The sequence below is a fragment of the Amblyomma mixtum genome, chromosome 7, assembly GCF_055824585.1.
Source record: "Amblyomma mixtum isolate Tamu chromosome 7, ASM5582458v1, whole genome shotgun sequence".
Classification (NCBI taxonomy): Eukaryota; Metazoa; Arthropoda; class Arachnida; order Ixodida; family Ixodidae; genus Amblyomma; species Amblyomma mixtum.
In genome coordinates this window covers 56,042,832-56,057,779 of record NC_143018.1, presented here as the reverse complement: position 1 = coordinate 56,057,779, position 14,948 = coordinate 56,042,832, and the positions used below count along the sequence as shown (strand labels likewise).

At 47.3% G+C, this 14,948-nt stretch overlaps 1 pseudogene; it reads left to right on the top strand.

Annotated features, from left to right (window-relative positions):
• LOC149336129 (uncharacterized) overlaps window positions 1-14,948 on the top strand; it is a 568,238-nt pseudogene that overhangs the window by 256,678 nt on the left and 296,612 nt on the right.

The following is a 14,948-nucleotide window of genomic DNA, read 5'->3' as shown; positions in this document are numbered from 1 at the left end:
GTCTGATCATAGTGCTTTTTCCAGTAGAACAGAACACCAATAGACATTGACGAGAAGACCGCGCATTGTCCGAAAAATAACCTATCGGACAGAACATTCGATATGTAGAGCCTGCGGTGCGTGTCACCCTCTTTTCCCAAATGTTGCGGTGGTGCACAGGCGCTAGGACATGCTGATGCCGGGAAAGAAATCCCGCTGCCCATCAAAACGAGCACACCGTGCAGTATAAAGAGCAATACACAATGGGCCGAGCACCCTGGAACGATTGATATAGAAGCCATAAGGCTAAATATTCAACATGGTGACCCTGTGGTGGGTGTCAAATTCTTGAAGTAGCATGGCTTCATTGCCCCGCTTTCCGTGCGTTACGGTACGACATGCTTAAGAAGCTCAAAAAAACAGGGATGCCCATCAAGACCCACCACTTTGCGCAAGGAAATGGTAGCCAATTAAACATCGATGAGGAGGCGTTGCAGGGCCGGACACCGAAGCGATGTGACTGATAAATACGTCACACCTATCCTAAAGTGCGAGTCACCACTCTGCAGTAAGCTAATATCACTATCACAGAGCGTGGCAAACGAGCCCAAGCAGCACAAATTGATTGGTCCAACAGTGGCAAAAGAGTGGCGGAAGTTGGCATGAATATTGGTCCTACATGGGCATTTGAGCAATCCGAGACTTTTTCCAACAATGGCCCTTCATTCATGCCAAGATTGGGTCTATACTCAGCCATTCTAGCTACCAGCATTGACGCATCATTCACGCCTGGTTTGGGCCTACGTTCAGCCAATCTATCCACAAAGGCCCAACGTTCGTGCCAAGCCTATGCCCATGTTCAGCCAATCTATTAATTATGGCCCGACATTCGTGCCAATACTATGCCCATATTCAGCCAATCTACGGATTATGGCCCGACATTCACGCCAATAGTATGCCCACATTCAGCCAGTGTCAATAATGGCCTCAGGTTCGCTCCGACTTGTGCCCGCTTTTCCACCCTTGATCTAACTTTTATAGGTGGCATATGAATTGCAAGGCAAGTGGGAAATTGTATGCGATCGGGGGTCGCACCTAGTTTTGTACCACACCTCTTGCTGGCCAACAACAATGCAGACATATTCCACTTGTTTTCCACCAACCGGAGCCTGTATATATATCATTTAACATATAAGCAGTCAGCAGACATACAAAAAAAGAAGGAACAGATTCAAGGAACGAAATTTATTGCATCTTCGGTGCCAGTACATCTTGAAATGCACTGTGCCCGGAACCGCTGAATCGATGAGTCATATCGGCACTAATCGCTGCGCTCCCCTTGTAAGAGAACTTTTGCAGTGCCTTGAAACAAATTACTCGCCAAGCTCTTGCACGATGACCTGGCTGTACATCGCAACTCCAAAGAGATGCATGATGTGATCATGAGTGTAAGTAAAACCATCGCAGAAAAAAGACAAGAAATAAAATACACATTGATCTTAGTGGCGCGCAATGTTTGAGAAGGTACATTCAAGACATGTTGAAAGTATAATTTCTGAATGATGCTTAATATAAATCCGCACACTAATAGCAAAATATTGAATTGAATTTACCAATTTTTTTCCACCGTATTGCTACTTTCTAATCCCAATTTGCCGTGTCACACCCGCAAATACATATTAAAAGTCCCAAAAAAGATAAATACAGTGTTTAATACAAATCAATCTATTTTTATATTTCCTATCAAAATGACGTGTCTATTGCGAGCTGGTTGCTTGTCTTTTAGTTCCAGCAAAGTATGGCACAGGTGGTAGCATCTTCTTCCCGTTGAACAGCTGTGAGATATATTTTTTTCTCTATGAAATATATTATTCCATGCAAAGACGGCTTTCACAGTTTTGCTAAATGAGCTGAACGCAGGAGACCGAATACACTTTTTTTTAAAGCAAGCAGATTATCGATGTCGCTTCGCATGCATGTAACAGGGGAGACGGAAATCTTACTGGAAAACCACACGAAATCACTCTTTTGATAGTACATGGGTGATTAATTCAGAGACAACATGGATAAAATACGCTGGGACCAGGAATTCTGCATTTTCTTGTACTCCTGCAACTGGCCAAGACAAAGGCACCCGGCACGGAAGTATTACACGCGGCCAGAGAACTGCTGCAGTGGAAGAATAAGCGCTTCTGATACTCATCTTGCACAAACGATAGACGGCCAATGTCGTAATGAATGCAACATTAGTCGGGCCACACAACAATCCGCCACGGTGATTGAAGAGACAGTCAACGTTCGGTAAATCCATTTCATCAAAGCTAAAAAATAAAGTTCTCACCATTCTGTGCATGCTTTTGAGGTAGACATTTCGCTATGAAAGTTGACATTCAGAAGTCGCGCCAGTGCTTTGTCGCTTTCTCTTTTCCTGCCGGAGAAAAAAAATGTCGGCGCTGAGTCAAAGCGGCAATTACGCCAAGAACCATATTCATTTCTGAACACATTTCAAGATAAAAGTATCGTGGTACTCACAAATACAATCTTGCAGGCCAGGCTACTCATTTACGTCATAATTGTCAGAACGTATCGGATGTGGATTCTAGACAACGAACGGCGTCAGATTGAGCGCGCATGCTTCGTCGGCACGCTGGTTGTGTGGCTTTTCGCCGCCTTGCTAGCTACAGGCGATACTCGTTGGGCGAGTGTTGGGGAAAGGAGGAGACGATGATGGGACAGGTTTCTTATATTTTTCGCAGAATTTGCTGCAGCAAGAGAAACGGCAGCTGTAAAAGGGGTAGAAGAAAATCTAGGGAGGGTGGATGAGCGGCGTTGCGCTTAGTTGGGCGCGAGGGGAAAACAGGTTAGAGAAGGTCAGTGTGCCTAAAATCACAAGGAAAAAAATGACTCCTAGCATGGTGAGGGACAGCGCTCTTCCAAGAGGCTCGGCCCCGCAAAAGGCGGCTGTATGGGACTTGAAAGGGGGGGGGGGGGGGGTGAAATGAGTGAAAGAATTCTGCAATGTCCGGAGGATGCGCCTTAGGCAGTTGAGCACGTGGAAAGCGGCAATGAAACGGCAATGCGGCGATGTTGGAAGTGAAAACGTGGAGCTTGGGCGTGGATTTCGGGGACCTCTGCGGTCGTGTGCCTCTTTGGTTGAAGCTGAGATAAATGTGTTACTATGAAAATACTGGAAATATAAAACAATAATTAAAATTAGCGGGAACAATGCATGTTCTTTGAGTGTTTCATACATGATACTTGTGGCGGACAAAGTAGGATGACATACGTCCAAGCAACACCATTCAAGAATACATTCCAATGATTCGCTTCTAGAGCGACGACTACCCTACATTTTATACACACCATTGTAGGCAGGTCGGTCTGAGCCATAGTCATGCAGCCCACCCGTAAGTGTCTGCGCTAGATCGAAATGACGCGACGCGCTACTCAGCAGAGCACCTGTTCTGGCTCACTGGTATTAAGGATTCGTGTAAAGAAAAGGCAAACAAAAACAAGTGGAAGTGCGATCGGGAAAAAAGTTCCGATCTTTCATTTGACAAACGTGATATTTTTAAGCAAAAACGTATGCAAGAGCCATCGATATAGAATACCCAAAAAGAACAGCAGAATAACAAAACAATTTGCGACATTGAAAAACGTAGCCACCTGGGCTTCCCGGCTTCAGGAAGCAGAGCCGTTTGTTCGCTTATTTTTTTTTTAAATCTAGCATCTATATTTTCTTTCCCGACTGCTGCTTCTTCACGGTGTAAATGTGCAGCAAGTTGTTCACGTCTACTTTTTATTTGCGATAAAACCAAAATCCCGTTTTACTCAGATCGTTTCTTCTCTCCAAATGCGCCACGCAATAATTTGTGACCTATAGTTAAATTGTAGTAGAGGAAAAAGCGATTTATTTTTTTTTCTAGGGTGAGCATCCTGTAGGTGAGGCATTGTGTTCCGGATTGTGTCATACGATTCAGCGTTTCGTGCAGCATAAACTTATTAGTTAAGTTGAGCCTATATCTTCAGACACGAATTTGAACTGGCAACCTATAATCGGGGGCTGTGGGTTTCCGCAGAGATATGCGAGGCAGTACGTTAATTAGTGCGTTATTATACCATTCCTCGAATCGAAATTTCATTTTCTTGATTGTGGCACCTCTTTCTCTCTTTCTTTTTTTCGTTGCCTACCATTTTTCTTTGCATACCAAAAGACGCCGCTTTTCAAAATTCGTATACCTTCGTGAATGAATCTGACCTCTGCTCACTTTCGCGCGATCAATTACATCGCGCTTTTTTTTGTAATTTCGCGTCAGTGTTCGACGCTAGCGCTGTTGTTGGTCATAAAGAAGAAGTAAATAAACAAGTCCGAATATTAAAAAACAGATTGAGAGAAATAACCATGATAATCACAAGGACATCATTGCGTTTTTCGTGGAGCGGCACTGCCAATACAGGGAAAACAGTGGACAAGTAGGGCCATCGTTGCGGGTGTAATGAGGCGGCGCTGCCAATATGGGAACGACAGCGGACATTTAGGGCCATCGTTAGAGGTGGAACTAAGCGGCATTGCCAATATGGAGAAAACATATGGCAAGTAGGGCCAATGTTGGAAATGGCACATTGTGGGAGTGCCAATACGGGGACAATGCAGGCAACATTGGCTCTGTATAGGGCCACACATAGCCAACGGACTCCCAATATTGGGCCAACGGTTTGTGCTGCCTGGGAGCCGAAAGAGGAAGGCTTCCTTTGAAAGAAAAACCGAAGGCACGAAGGCTTGGAAGAAGCAGTGCCGAGATCACTCCTTCCATTACAGATACCCTGTATGTGAGTGTCGATGATTTAACACTGGCCACACGTTATTACCCAGGCAGCACAAACCGTTGGCCCAATATTGGGAGAAAGTTGGCAATGTCTGGCCCAATATAGGACCAGTGCTGACTTCATTGCCCCCATATTGCCTTTCCCATTCAGTATCAATCCAATAATGCCCCTACTTATCCACTGTTGTCCCCATATTGGCTATGCCCCTTTATATCATCTCCGACAATGGCCCGAAATGTCCGCTGTTGTCCCCATATTGACAATGCCGCTTAGTTACACCTCCAACGATTGCCCTACTTGTCCGCTGTAGCCCCCATATTGGGAACACCGCTTTACTACACCTCCAACGATGGCCCTACTTGTCCGCTTTGGCCCCGATATTAGCAATGCCGCTTCATAACCTGCACTGATGGCTCTATTTGTCCGCTGTGCCCCCCATATTGGCAATTCCACTTCATTACACCTGCAATGATTGCCCTACTTGTCCACTGTAGCCCCATGTTGGCAGTGCCACCTCCTTACACCTAAAATGATGGTCCTGCTTGTAGGCTATTTTCGCTGTATTCGCAATGCCACTCCATGACGTATCGAATGATCTCCATGTTTTTTCAATGACGATTTTCGTCAAACGTTTTTTTTTTGATAATCGTGCATGTTTGCTTATTTCCAATTAGTTGCCTTGTTTCATGAACTACAACAGCGTAAAACGCTCATGTTAACTTACTGAAAACAACGATGTAAACAAACGAAGTGATCAAAAAATGAGCAATGGTCAGATTCATTCCCCAAGGCAACAGGTTTGAAAAGCGGCTTTTGTCACTATGGCATGTGGTGTGGGGGGCAAAGAAACTTTTTGCTTTGAATCTTAATCCGACAGGGATCAGGAAAAAAAACAATCTTTAGCGTCTGCCTGCAAGCTGCGCATTATTATGCTTCATTCTTTGTTCTTCTTCGTGCAAGCTCAGTGTTTCGCTACTACTATTAATAATACGGTGGGATCGAAGCGGCTATATAGTATTACCAGAAATAAGCGGAGACAACCAAATTCTTTACTGGACACGTTCAAGGTCGAGTGACGCCACCTACGGCACACAGATCAGTCTAGGAGCGGAAGAAAGGACGTATTACATAAACAAAAATAAAAATGAATGATCTCCGTTCTGAAGCCTCAAAACTAAGTTTGCAAGCTTTTCCGAAATAAGGAGATTAAGGAGCGTTAGCACTGCTGTAGCTTTAAGAGATTTAGGTGGGCGGCAACGAAGGTAAGCTAACAAGGGCTGCTCGTTTACATGAATACCACAGCAGCGCATCGTGTTTCCTAGTGTATCACGCGGAGGGGACCCGCCATGCTTGCATGTACCGCACAAGTCAAGCGAGAACAGTGACCTCGTGTCCAGGACACGCAGCGGGGGAGGGCAGCCGCTCACATCTTGAGCCTGGTCTGCACGCTTTGTTATCCTTCTGAGGGGTTATTGTGTAGGCGCTCAGATAGGAGGAGGGGGGCCGTGAAAGCCAGGGTGCATCGATGCGCAGGAAATGGAGGGGGAGGGAGGAGGCACACACCTCGGCTCCCTACCGAAACTTGCTTCTACTCACCTCAGCAGACGCTTGCATTTGACTTGCACTTGTCGATCTGCCCACTGCCTGATCGATTAGTACATTTTCCTGGCGCATTTTCCTTGTTTACATGAATGCGGTACACCAGAAAGTTTATATGCTGCGTTGCCCTCACATTCACGTAGACGCGGCTTGTCATCCGCCCTAGTGCTATGCGCTTTCTTTCAGCTTATTTAATGATTCTACCCACTAATTTTGACAATTAGATACAGGCTAATTCTAAATTTTTTGGCGTGTAAATACTTTCGCGCAACTGAGAATGCGGTCAACTTCACACCGGGGTATTTTTCAACTCCATCGTCTGGGATTGCAAGGTACAGAAAAAAAGGGCGTCAAAAGAAACAGTGGTCATTACACTGTCTCGTCCGCAGCTTAAACCTACACTCATAAAATATGATACGATGTTACTACGCTGAGCCAGCCACAGTTCACTGCAAAATTTGTAGATGCCGTCGGCAGCCCATACCGAAGTTTAATCGCTCATAGCCTTTTAAAAGATTGCTGCGTAGAGTGTTAAGAGCGCTTACTTATTCACAGCTTGAGAAGATATGAAATGCGCTTTCAGCTCCCCTTTCGGCAAACACAGAGACGAACATCGTTGCGATACAATGCCTAACCCACAGGATGCTCGCCCTCGAAAAAAAAAACAAATAAATCGCTTCTTCCTTTGCTACAATTTAACTAGGCCAGAAATTTATGCTTGGCGCATTTGTAGAGAAGAAACGATCTGAATAACACGGGATTTCAGTTTTATCGCAAATAAAAAGTAGACGTGAACAACTTGCTGCACATTTACACCGTTAAGAAGCAGCAGTCGGAAAAGAAAACATAGATGTATGCTAGATTTAAAAAAAAATAAGCGAACAAACGGCTCCGCTTCCTGAAGCCGCGAAGCCAAGGTGGCTACGTTTTTCAATGTCGCAAATTGTTTTGTTATTCAGCTGTTCTTTTTGGGTATTCTCTGTCGATGGCTCTTGCATACGTTTTTGCTTAAAAATATCACGTTTGTCAAATGAAAGATCGGAACTTTTTTTCCGATAGCAATTCCACTCCTTTTTGTTCGCCTTTTCTTTGCGCGAATACCAATGAGCCAGAACATGTGCATTTCTCCGTGGCGCGTCGCGTCATTTCGAGCTAGCGCAGACACGCACGTGTGGGCCGTATGACTATCGCTCAGACCGACCTGCCTACACTGGTGTGTATAAAATGTAGGGTATTCGCAGTGTTGTCAGTAACGCGTTACAAGTATCGGCGTTACCGGTAACGCGTTACTTTTTTCGGTAACTTAGTAACCTACTCGTTACCATTTTGGAACATTTCGGGCGACCCTTGTTGCGGCTCGCATGCATGCGAGAAAACACCTGCCCTTGACAACGCACTCAACTAAAAAAAAAAACACGAACACGCATTCACACACTTGTCTTCACCCCCAAACCACTCACACACACAACTTTCTAAAGAGTGGACGCATGCCGAGCCACCAATGGACCATTTGCAGAAATCTGTAAGTCAGTTTCTCCGTAAGCGTGTTTTCGAACCAAAAGGTCTCGGTCCCTGACGACACTCGCATTCTTTGTGGAAGCAGTTCCCTCTTCTGAGTAAACTCGGGAATGTCGCCAGTTTACTTCAAGATGGCCCCGAGAAAACCGTCGAAAGAGTACAATGGTACAGCACAAAAAATGGGATTGCAGTCTACCGGCTGTTGTTGCGAAATGTGAGAGGACTCGAATGTCGGGACGGTGAATATTGATGACAGTCAATACACGGAGACGAATTCTTTGGCAAACAAACAAGGTAAACTGTAATTAACTTTACGGACATATACACAAAGGAGCGTTCGGACGGACACACAGCACAAACGTCTTTCTTTCTTGCCGTCGACGAGGCCACTTTCTTTCCGAGGGGGCCCGGCCGTTCTTTCCTGGCCAGGCCGTTTCGCGCCCAAACCCGCCTCGCAGGCGCCGCCGATGAAACCCGATCCCTGGCCGGCTAACAGCGCTCATAACAGGGAGCGTCCCCGCACTGTCCCGGTCCCCTTTGGCCCCCCGTCGCGCACACGGGCGTAGGGAAACACACACACACAAACGTAAAGGAGGGCACACGGGTGACGAGAAACGCAGGCACTTGTAAATGACGCCGTTCTTGGAAGACGCACACTCCCCGTTCCCCAAGAAGAAAAAAAAGGAAGACACAACAGGTGTAGCACCGAAGGAGAGGAAAAAGAAAGATATGGGCCTTTGTTCCCGTGCCGGCAGTAGTGAGCTACTTCATGCTAAACTTTCTAAAAATTTTCTGCTAAACAACACTGTCGCAGCACCTTTCCCCCTTCATAGTCCTACCCCCTCCCCCTTTCTCCCTTAGCCAGAACATGGAACAACGCACTCCCCACAGCACTGTGACAAAGGATGGCCTCCCTCCTTTTGCTGCCTAGACTGTTGCAAGCAGAGTGCAACCATGTGGAGGTTTCATTCGCTTGAAGAATATGAGCGTGTCGTCGGGGATTGAGATCTTTTGGTTGGAAAACGAGCCTTGCAGAGAAGACGAGTTACCGTTTGCAGTTACAGCGAACACACACTGATATTTATGGGCAGGGAGTAACGGCAAAGTAACGAGAGATACTTTTTTTTCGGTAACTGTAACGGTAACGCGTTACCTCTTTTTGTTGGTAACATGGGGCCGTAACGCGTTCTTTTTTTGTAGGCTAACGAGTAACGTATTTAGTTACTTTTTTTCGGTAACGACTACAGCACTGGGTATTCGTCGCTCTAGAAGCGAATCATTGGATTGTATCGGTGAATGGTGTTGCTTCGCCGTGTGTCATCCTACTTTGTCTGCCACAAGTACCATATATGAAACACTCAAAGAACACGCATTTTGCCTGCTAAATTTAGTTATTGTTTTATATTTTCGGTATTTTCATAGTAACACATTTATCTCAGTTTGAACCAACGAGGCACACGACCGCAGAAAATACGGTAATGTTTGGAGCTGTTTTGAAGAAATCCATGCCCAAGCTCCCCATTTCACTTCCAACATCTCCGCGTTGTCGTTTCCTTGCCGCTTTTCACGTGCACAACTGCCTATGGCGCATCCTCCGGACATTCCGGAATCCTTTCACTCATTTCACCCCCCCCCCCCCTTCAAGTCCCTTACAGCCGCCTTTTGCCGAGCCGAGCCTGTTTCTTGGAAGAGCGCTGTCCCTCACCATGCTAGGAGTCATTTTTTTCCTTGTGATTTTAGGTATACTGACCTTCTCTAACTTGTTTTCCCCTCGCGCCCAACTAAATGCAACGCCACTCGTCCACCCTCCCTAGATTTTCTTCCACCCCTTTTCCAGCTGTCGTTTCTCTTGCTGCAGCAAATTCTCTGAAATATATAAGAAACCTGTCCCATCGTCATCTCCTCCTTTTCCTAACACTCGCCCAACGAGTATCGCCTGTAGCTAGCAAGGCGGCGAACAGCCACACAACCAGCGTGCCGATGAAGCGTGCCCGCTCAAGCTGACGCCGTTCGTTGTCGAGAATCCACATCCGATACGTTTTGACAATTATGACGTAATTCAGTAGCCTGGCCTGCAAAATTATATGTGTGAGTACCACCATACTTTTATCTTGAAATGTGTTCGGAAATGAATATGGTTCTTGGCGTAATTGCCGCTTTGACTCAGCGCCGACCTTTTTTTTCTCTGGCAGGAAAAGAGAAAGCGGCAAATCTCTGGCGCGACTTCTGAATGCCAACTTTCAAAGTGAAATGTCTAGCCCAAAGGCATGCAGAGAACGGTGAGAACTTTATTTTTCAGCTTTGATGAAATGGATTTGCCGAACTTTGACTACCTTTTCAATCACCATGGCGGAGCGTTGTATGGCCCGACTCATGTTGCGTTCATTAGGACATTGGTCGTCTACCGTTTGTGCAAGATGAGTATCAGAAGCGCTTATTCTTCCACTGCAGCAGTTCTCTGGCCGCGTGTAATACTTCCGTGCCGGGTGCCTTTGTATTGGCCACTTGCAGGCGTACAAGAAAATGCGGAATTCCTGGTCTCAGCGAACTTTATCCATGTTGTCTCTGAATTAATCACCCATGGACTATCAGAAGAGTGATTTCGTGTTGTTTTCAAGTAAGAGTTCCGTCTCCCCTGTTACATGCATGTGCAGCGACATCGATAATTTGCTTACTTTAAACAAAACGTTTATTCGGTCTCCTGCGTTCAGCGCATTTCGCAAAACTATGGAAGCCGTCTTTGCATGGAATATCATATTTCATAGAGAAAAAAAATTCTCACAGCTGTTCAATGGGGAGGAGATGCTACCACCTGTGCCATACTTTGCTGGAACAAAAAGGCAAACAACCAGCCCGCAACAGACACGTAATTTTGATAAGAAATATAAAACTAGATTGATTTTTATTAAACACTATATTTATCACTGTGTCTTTTAATATGTATTTGAGGGTGTGACACGGCAAATTGGGATTAGAAATTAGCAATATGGTGAACAAAAATTGTAAATTCAATTCAACATTTTGCTATTAGTGTGGGGATTTATATTAAGCCTCATTTAGAAATTATACTTTCAACATGTGTTGCGAGTACCTTCTCGCACACTGCGCGGCACTAAAATCACTGTGTTATTTTAATTTTTGTCTGTTTTCTGCGATGGTTGTACTTACACTCATGATCACATCATGCATCTCTTTGCAGCTTCGATGTACAGCCAGGCAATCGTGCAAGAGCTTGGCGAGGAATTCGTTTCTAGGCACTGCAAAAGTTCTCTTACAAAAGGAGTGCAACAATTAGTGCCTATATGACTCATCGATTCAGCGGCTTTGGGCACAGTGCATCTCACGATGTACTGGCACCGTAGATGCAATAAATTTCGTTCCTTGAATCCGTCCCTTCTTTTTTTGTATGTCCGCTGACTGCTTATATGTAAAAGTTTACATATACAAGCTCCGGCTAGTGGAAAACAAGCGGAATATGTCTGCATTTTTGTTGGCCACCAAGAGGTGTGGTATTAAACTAGGTGGGGCCCCCGATCGCATACCATTTCCCACTGGCCTTGCAATTGATATGCCACCTATAATATTTAGATCAAGGGTGGAAAAGCGGGCACAAGTCGGAGCGAACCTGGGGCCATTATTGGTACTGGCTAAATGTGGGCATACTACTGGTGCGAACGTAGGGCCATTGCTGACAGATCGGCTGAATGTGGGCATACTATTGGCGCGAATGTAGGGCCATTTGTGACAGATCGGCTGAATGTGGGCATAGTCTTGACACGAACGTTGGGCCTTTGTGGATAGACTGGCTGAACGTAGGCCCAACCCAGGCGTGAATGATGGGTCAATGCTGGTAGCTAGACCTGCTGAGTATAGGCCCAATCTTGGCATGAATGAATGGTCATTGTTGCAAAAAGTCTCGGATTGCTCAAATGCCGATGTAGGACCAATATTCATGCCAATTTCCGCCACTCTTTTGCCACTGTTGGACCAATCAATTTGTGCTGCTTGGGTGCTGTCTGGTTGTTACTGTAAGCTACAAAAATCGTTTAAAGAGGTCTCCTTGTAGAAGCATCAGTGTGGGCTCTTAAGCTAGCCCGGCGGGTGACGGAAGAGTGCGAACCTGACAGAGATGTTTGAGACCTTTTTCCACTGCGCTAGTGGGCCTGCTGCCATAAGGCATATACATACACGTTGGACTCTCGAAGGTAGTGCAGTAACGTCCCATGGCGCGGCCGAAAAAGTGTTCTACGTGATGCCGTGCCGGCCACGACGAGGTTACCACTTGGATGAAAGCGGCACGGAGGAGTAACCTTCCAAGCAAGACCTCTTCCATCGGCGCAAGGCCACCAGGGAGGACGGTGCCACATCGTGGGAGAAGTGTTCGCGTGGCGCACTGGAAGTTTTATTTTTCCGTAGTATGGTCTCCGGAGAGCTTGGCGCCGCTTTAAGGGGACATGGAGGAGTTTATTCGTGACTTGCTCCATTCGCCAAGTCCTGTGCGGGGTGGGCATCTTAATGAATCCACGTACACACACCACGAGAAAGAATTTTTTCAAATACGTCCTGAATTACCTGCACAAATATGTCGCTGGCCAGAACATGCCGCAGGCTATTGATGGCGCCTGAGGAGCCTGCAAGGATTTCAAGGCGCCTTCTAGATGAAAAGAATGAACCGAGAGTGCATAATGCGTCCGGAATGGCCGATAGCTCCGCCTGGGTCAACGGCGACGCAGGGGAGTAATTCATACGTTTCAGGACTGCAAGACGTGGTATTTATTGCTCCCGCTGTGTCAGTCGCCCGCTCCCCCTCCGGGGTATTCGTCTCGTCCTCAATTTTCCCCGCGTCTGCCTGTTCCGACGACATCATGACCTAGTTTGAGCGGCCTGCAGAGGTCGGCGTTCCTGGCCTTGTGCGCAGACGCATGTTCGTATGGACTCTGGCTATTTTGCCTATTTTGACCGACTTTCACCTTCCGCCGAATTTTATTGTGTTTCGCAAAGTTCATGAAGGTGCCCGGCACCTGCCGAGCTCATTTTCGGGACCGACACTCCATTTTCGTGACCTGCATGGACAATTGTTTCCACCGAGCTCAGCGCCAGCCTCGCTAAGCCTACCGCCGCTGGCAGTAGGCTCCGCTTCGTAGCTGGGCCCAGTGGCTTCGCCAAGCATGGACGTCGTCACCGTGGAGGGGGCGATATAGCGCCTCAAGACTATATACCCACGTACTGGACATACGTAGCCCGCTGCTACGAGCGCGGCTCCGCCGCTTCTTCATCGAAACGCACTCCCAAACCACCGCTGACGTAGTCGCCTTCCGTGTCCGCACAACACACCGCGTACGAGCAGCTACCTCCCTCCACGTCAAGTAAGCTACCTCGAGGCGCTCTATCATTGCCACGTCTCCTTCTTGAAGACTTAAAGTCATCATTCGCCCAACCGGGGGCCTCCATCTGCGTTCCTGGGCCGAGAACGCTCTTCGAATGGCAATCATCCCAAGCCGTCGTTTGACCTACTCCGATACCGGACAGGACCGCCTTCGCGTGAATTTCGTTCAAACCACCCTCACCTTCAGCAACTCGAACCGGCACCACGCTATCACTTATACGAAGCTACAGGAAATCATCCTGTGTCCAACAAACTACCCAGTCGCCACCTACTTGGCCCCATCAGGCGCATACCTCCGAGGTATCATTCACTACCAATACGTGGATGAGACGCAGGAGGAAATCATGGAGTACTTGATACCCCAGAATCAAGAACACTGCATTCTCTACGCCCGCCGTTTAGGCAAGACCCAATCTATTATCACTTTCGCAGGGACAAAGGTCCCCCGCCAAGTCTCCTACGCCGGAGGTGCTGTGCAGTGCTACGCATTCAAGAACAAGGTGGAAGGCTGCCTTAACTGTCTCCAAACGGGACATCGAGGAGACGTTTGCCCGCCTCGCAAGCTCTCCAAGTGTCCTCACTGCGGAGCTCGCGACCCTGACGAGGCCCATGAATGCACCCCAACTTGTGTAGTTTGTTCTGGTCCTCACCAGACTGGTTCCTCCACGTGTAAACGCTGCTACGAAGTACCTCCTGTCGTACTGAAACGCCATCTACAGGCTAACTGAGACAGTGCCTCCAGCTCCTATCGTTTCCGATCCCGAAACCGTCGCCAAGGGGCTGAAAACGCCTCGGCCGAAATAGATTCCAAGCAGCAAATCCAACAACAATTTAACACCCTCAGACAGCAAATCCAAACTCGCGTCACAGGCCTTGAAGATAGGAGAGACTCAACGGCTGCCCTCCACATGACGCGGGTTGAACCACACGGTGCTTGCCGCATGCTCGAAGCTCCAAACCCATCTCACTGGCGCTCCAGCCGGAATCGATCCCGGTACTTCCCACCCCTGGACTCCAATTCGTGTCCTCACCGAGAGCCCTCCACGAAAAATCAGGTGAGCTGGGCACTTACGGCTTCTCACTCTCAGCAATCTCAGCTTCGCGATTCAGGTCTGCAAGCCCTGCGCGACGAGATAACAGCCCTTAAAGCTGGCAACCATAGACTCCAACAAAAAAACGCTTGTTTAAAGCGTCCGTTGTCTGCACCCCATCCACCACCTCAAACAAATACTGCTCGCCACTTCAGCCTGTTCCCATTATCTCACCTCAGGCGCCCCCCTCTACTCCCCCGCAACCCAAAGATACTACCTCCAGTCCTCCCTGTAAGCGGTAAGCTACCTTCCGCTCAGAACGCTACGTTAATTTTACCGACTAGAGGAATTTGAGGCTCGTCTAGAGGAAAAATTAGGGGCTAAAATTGATGTTAAGTTCCAAGCGAAATTTGCTGAATTCTTCTGACAAATCTAACAGCAAATACTCCAGTTCCAACAACAAATGCAGCAGCAAATCCAACAACAATTTAACACCCTCAGACAGCAAATCCAATCTCGCGTCACAGGCCTTGAAGATAGGAGAGACGCAACGGCTGCCCTCCACATGACGCGGGTTGAACCATACGGTGCTTGCCGCATGCTCCAAG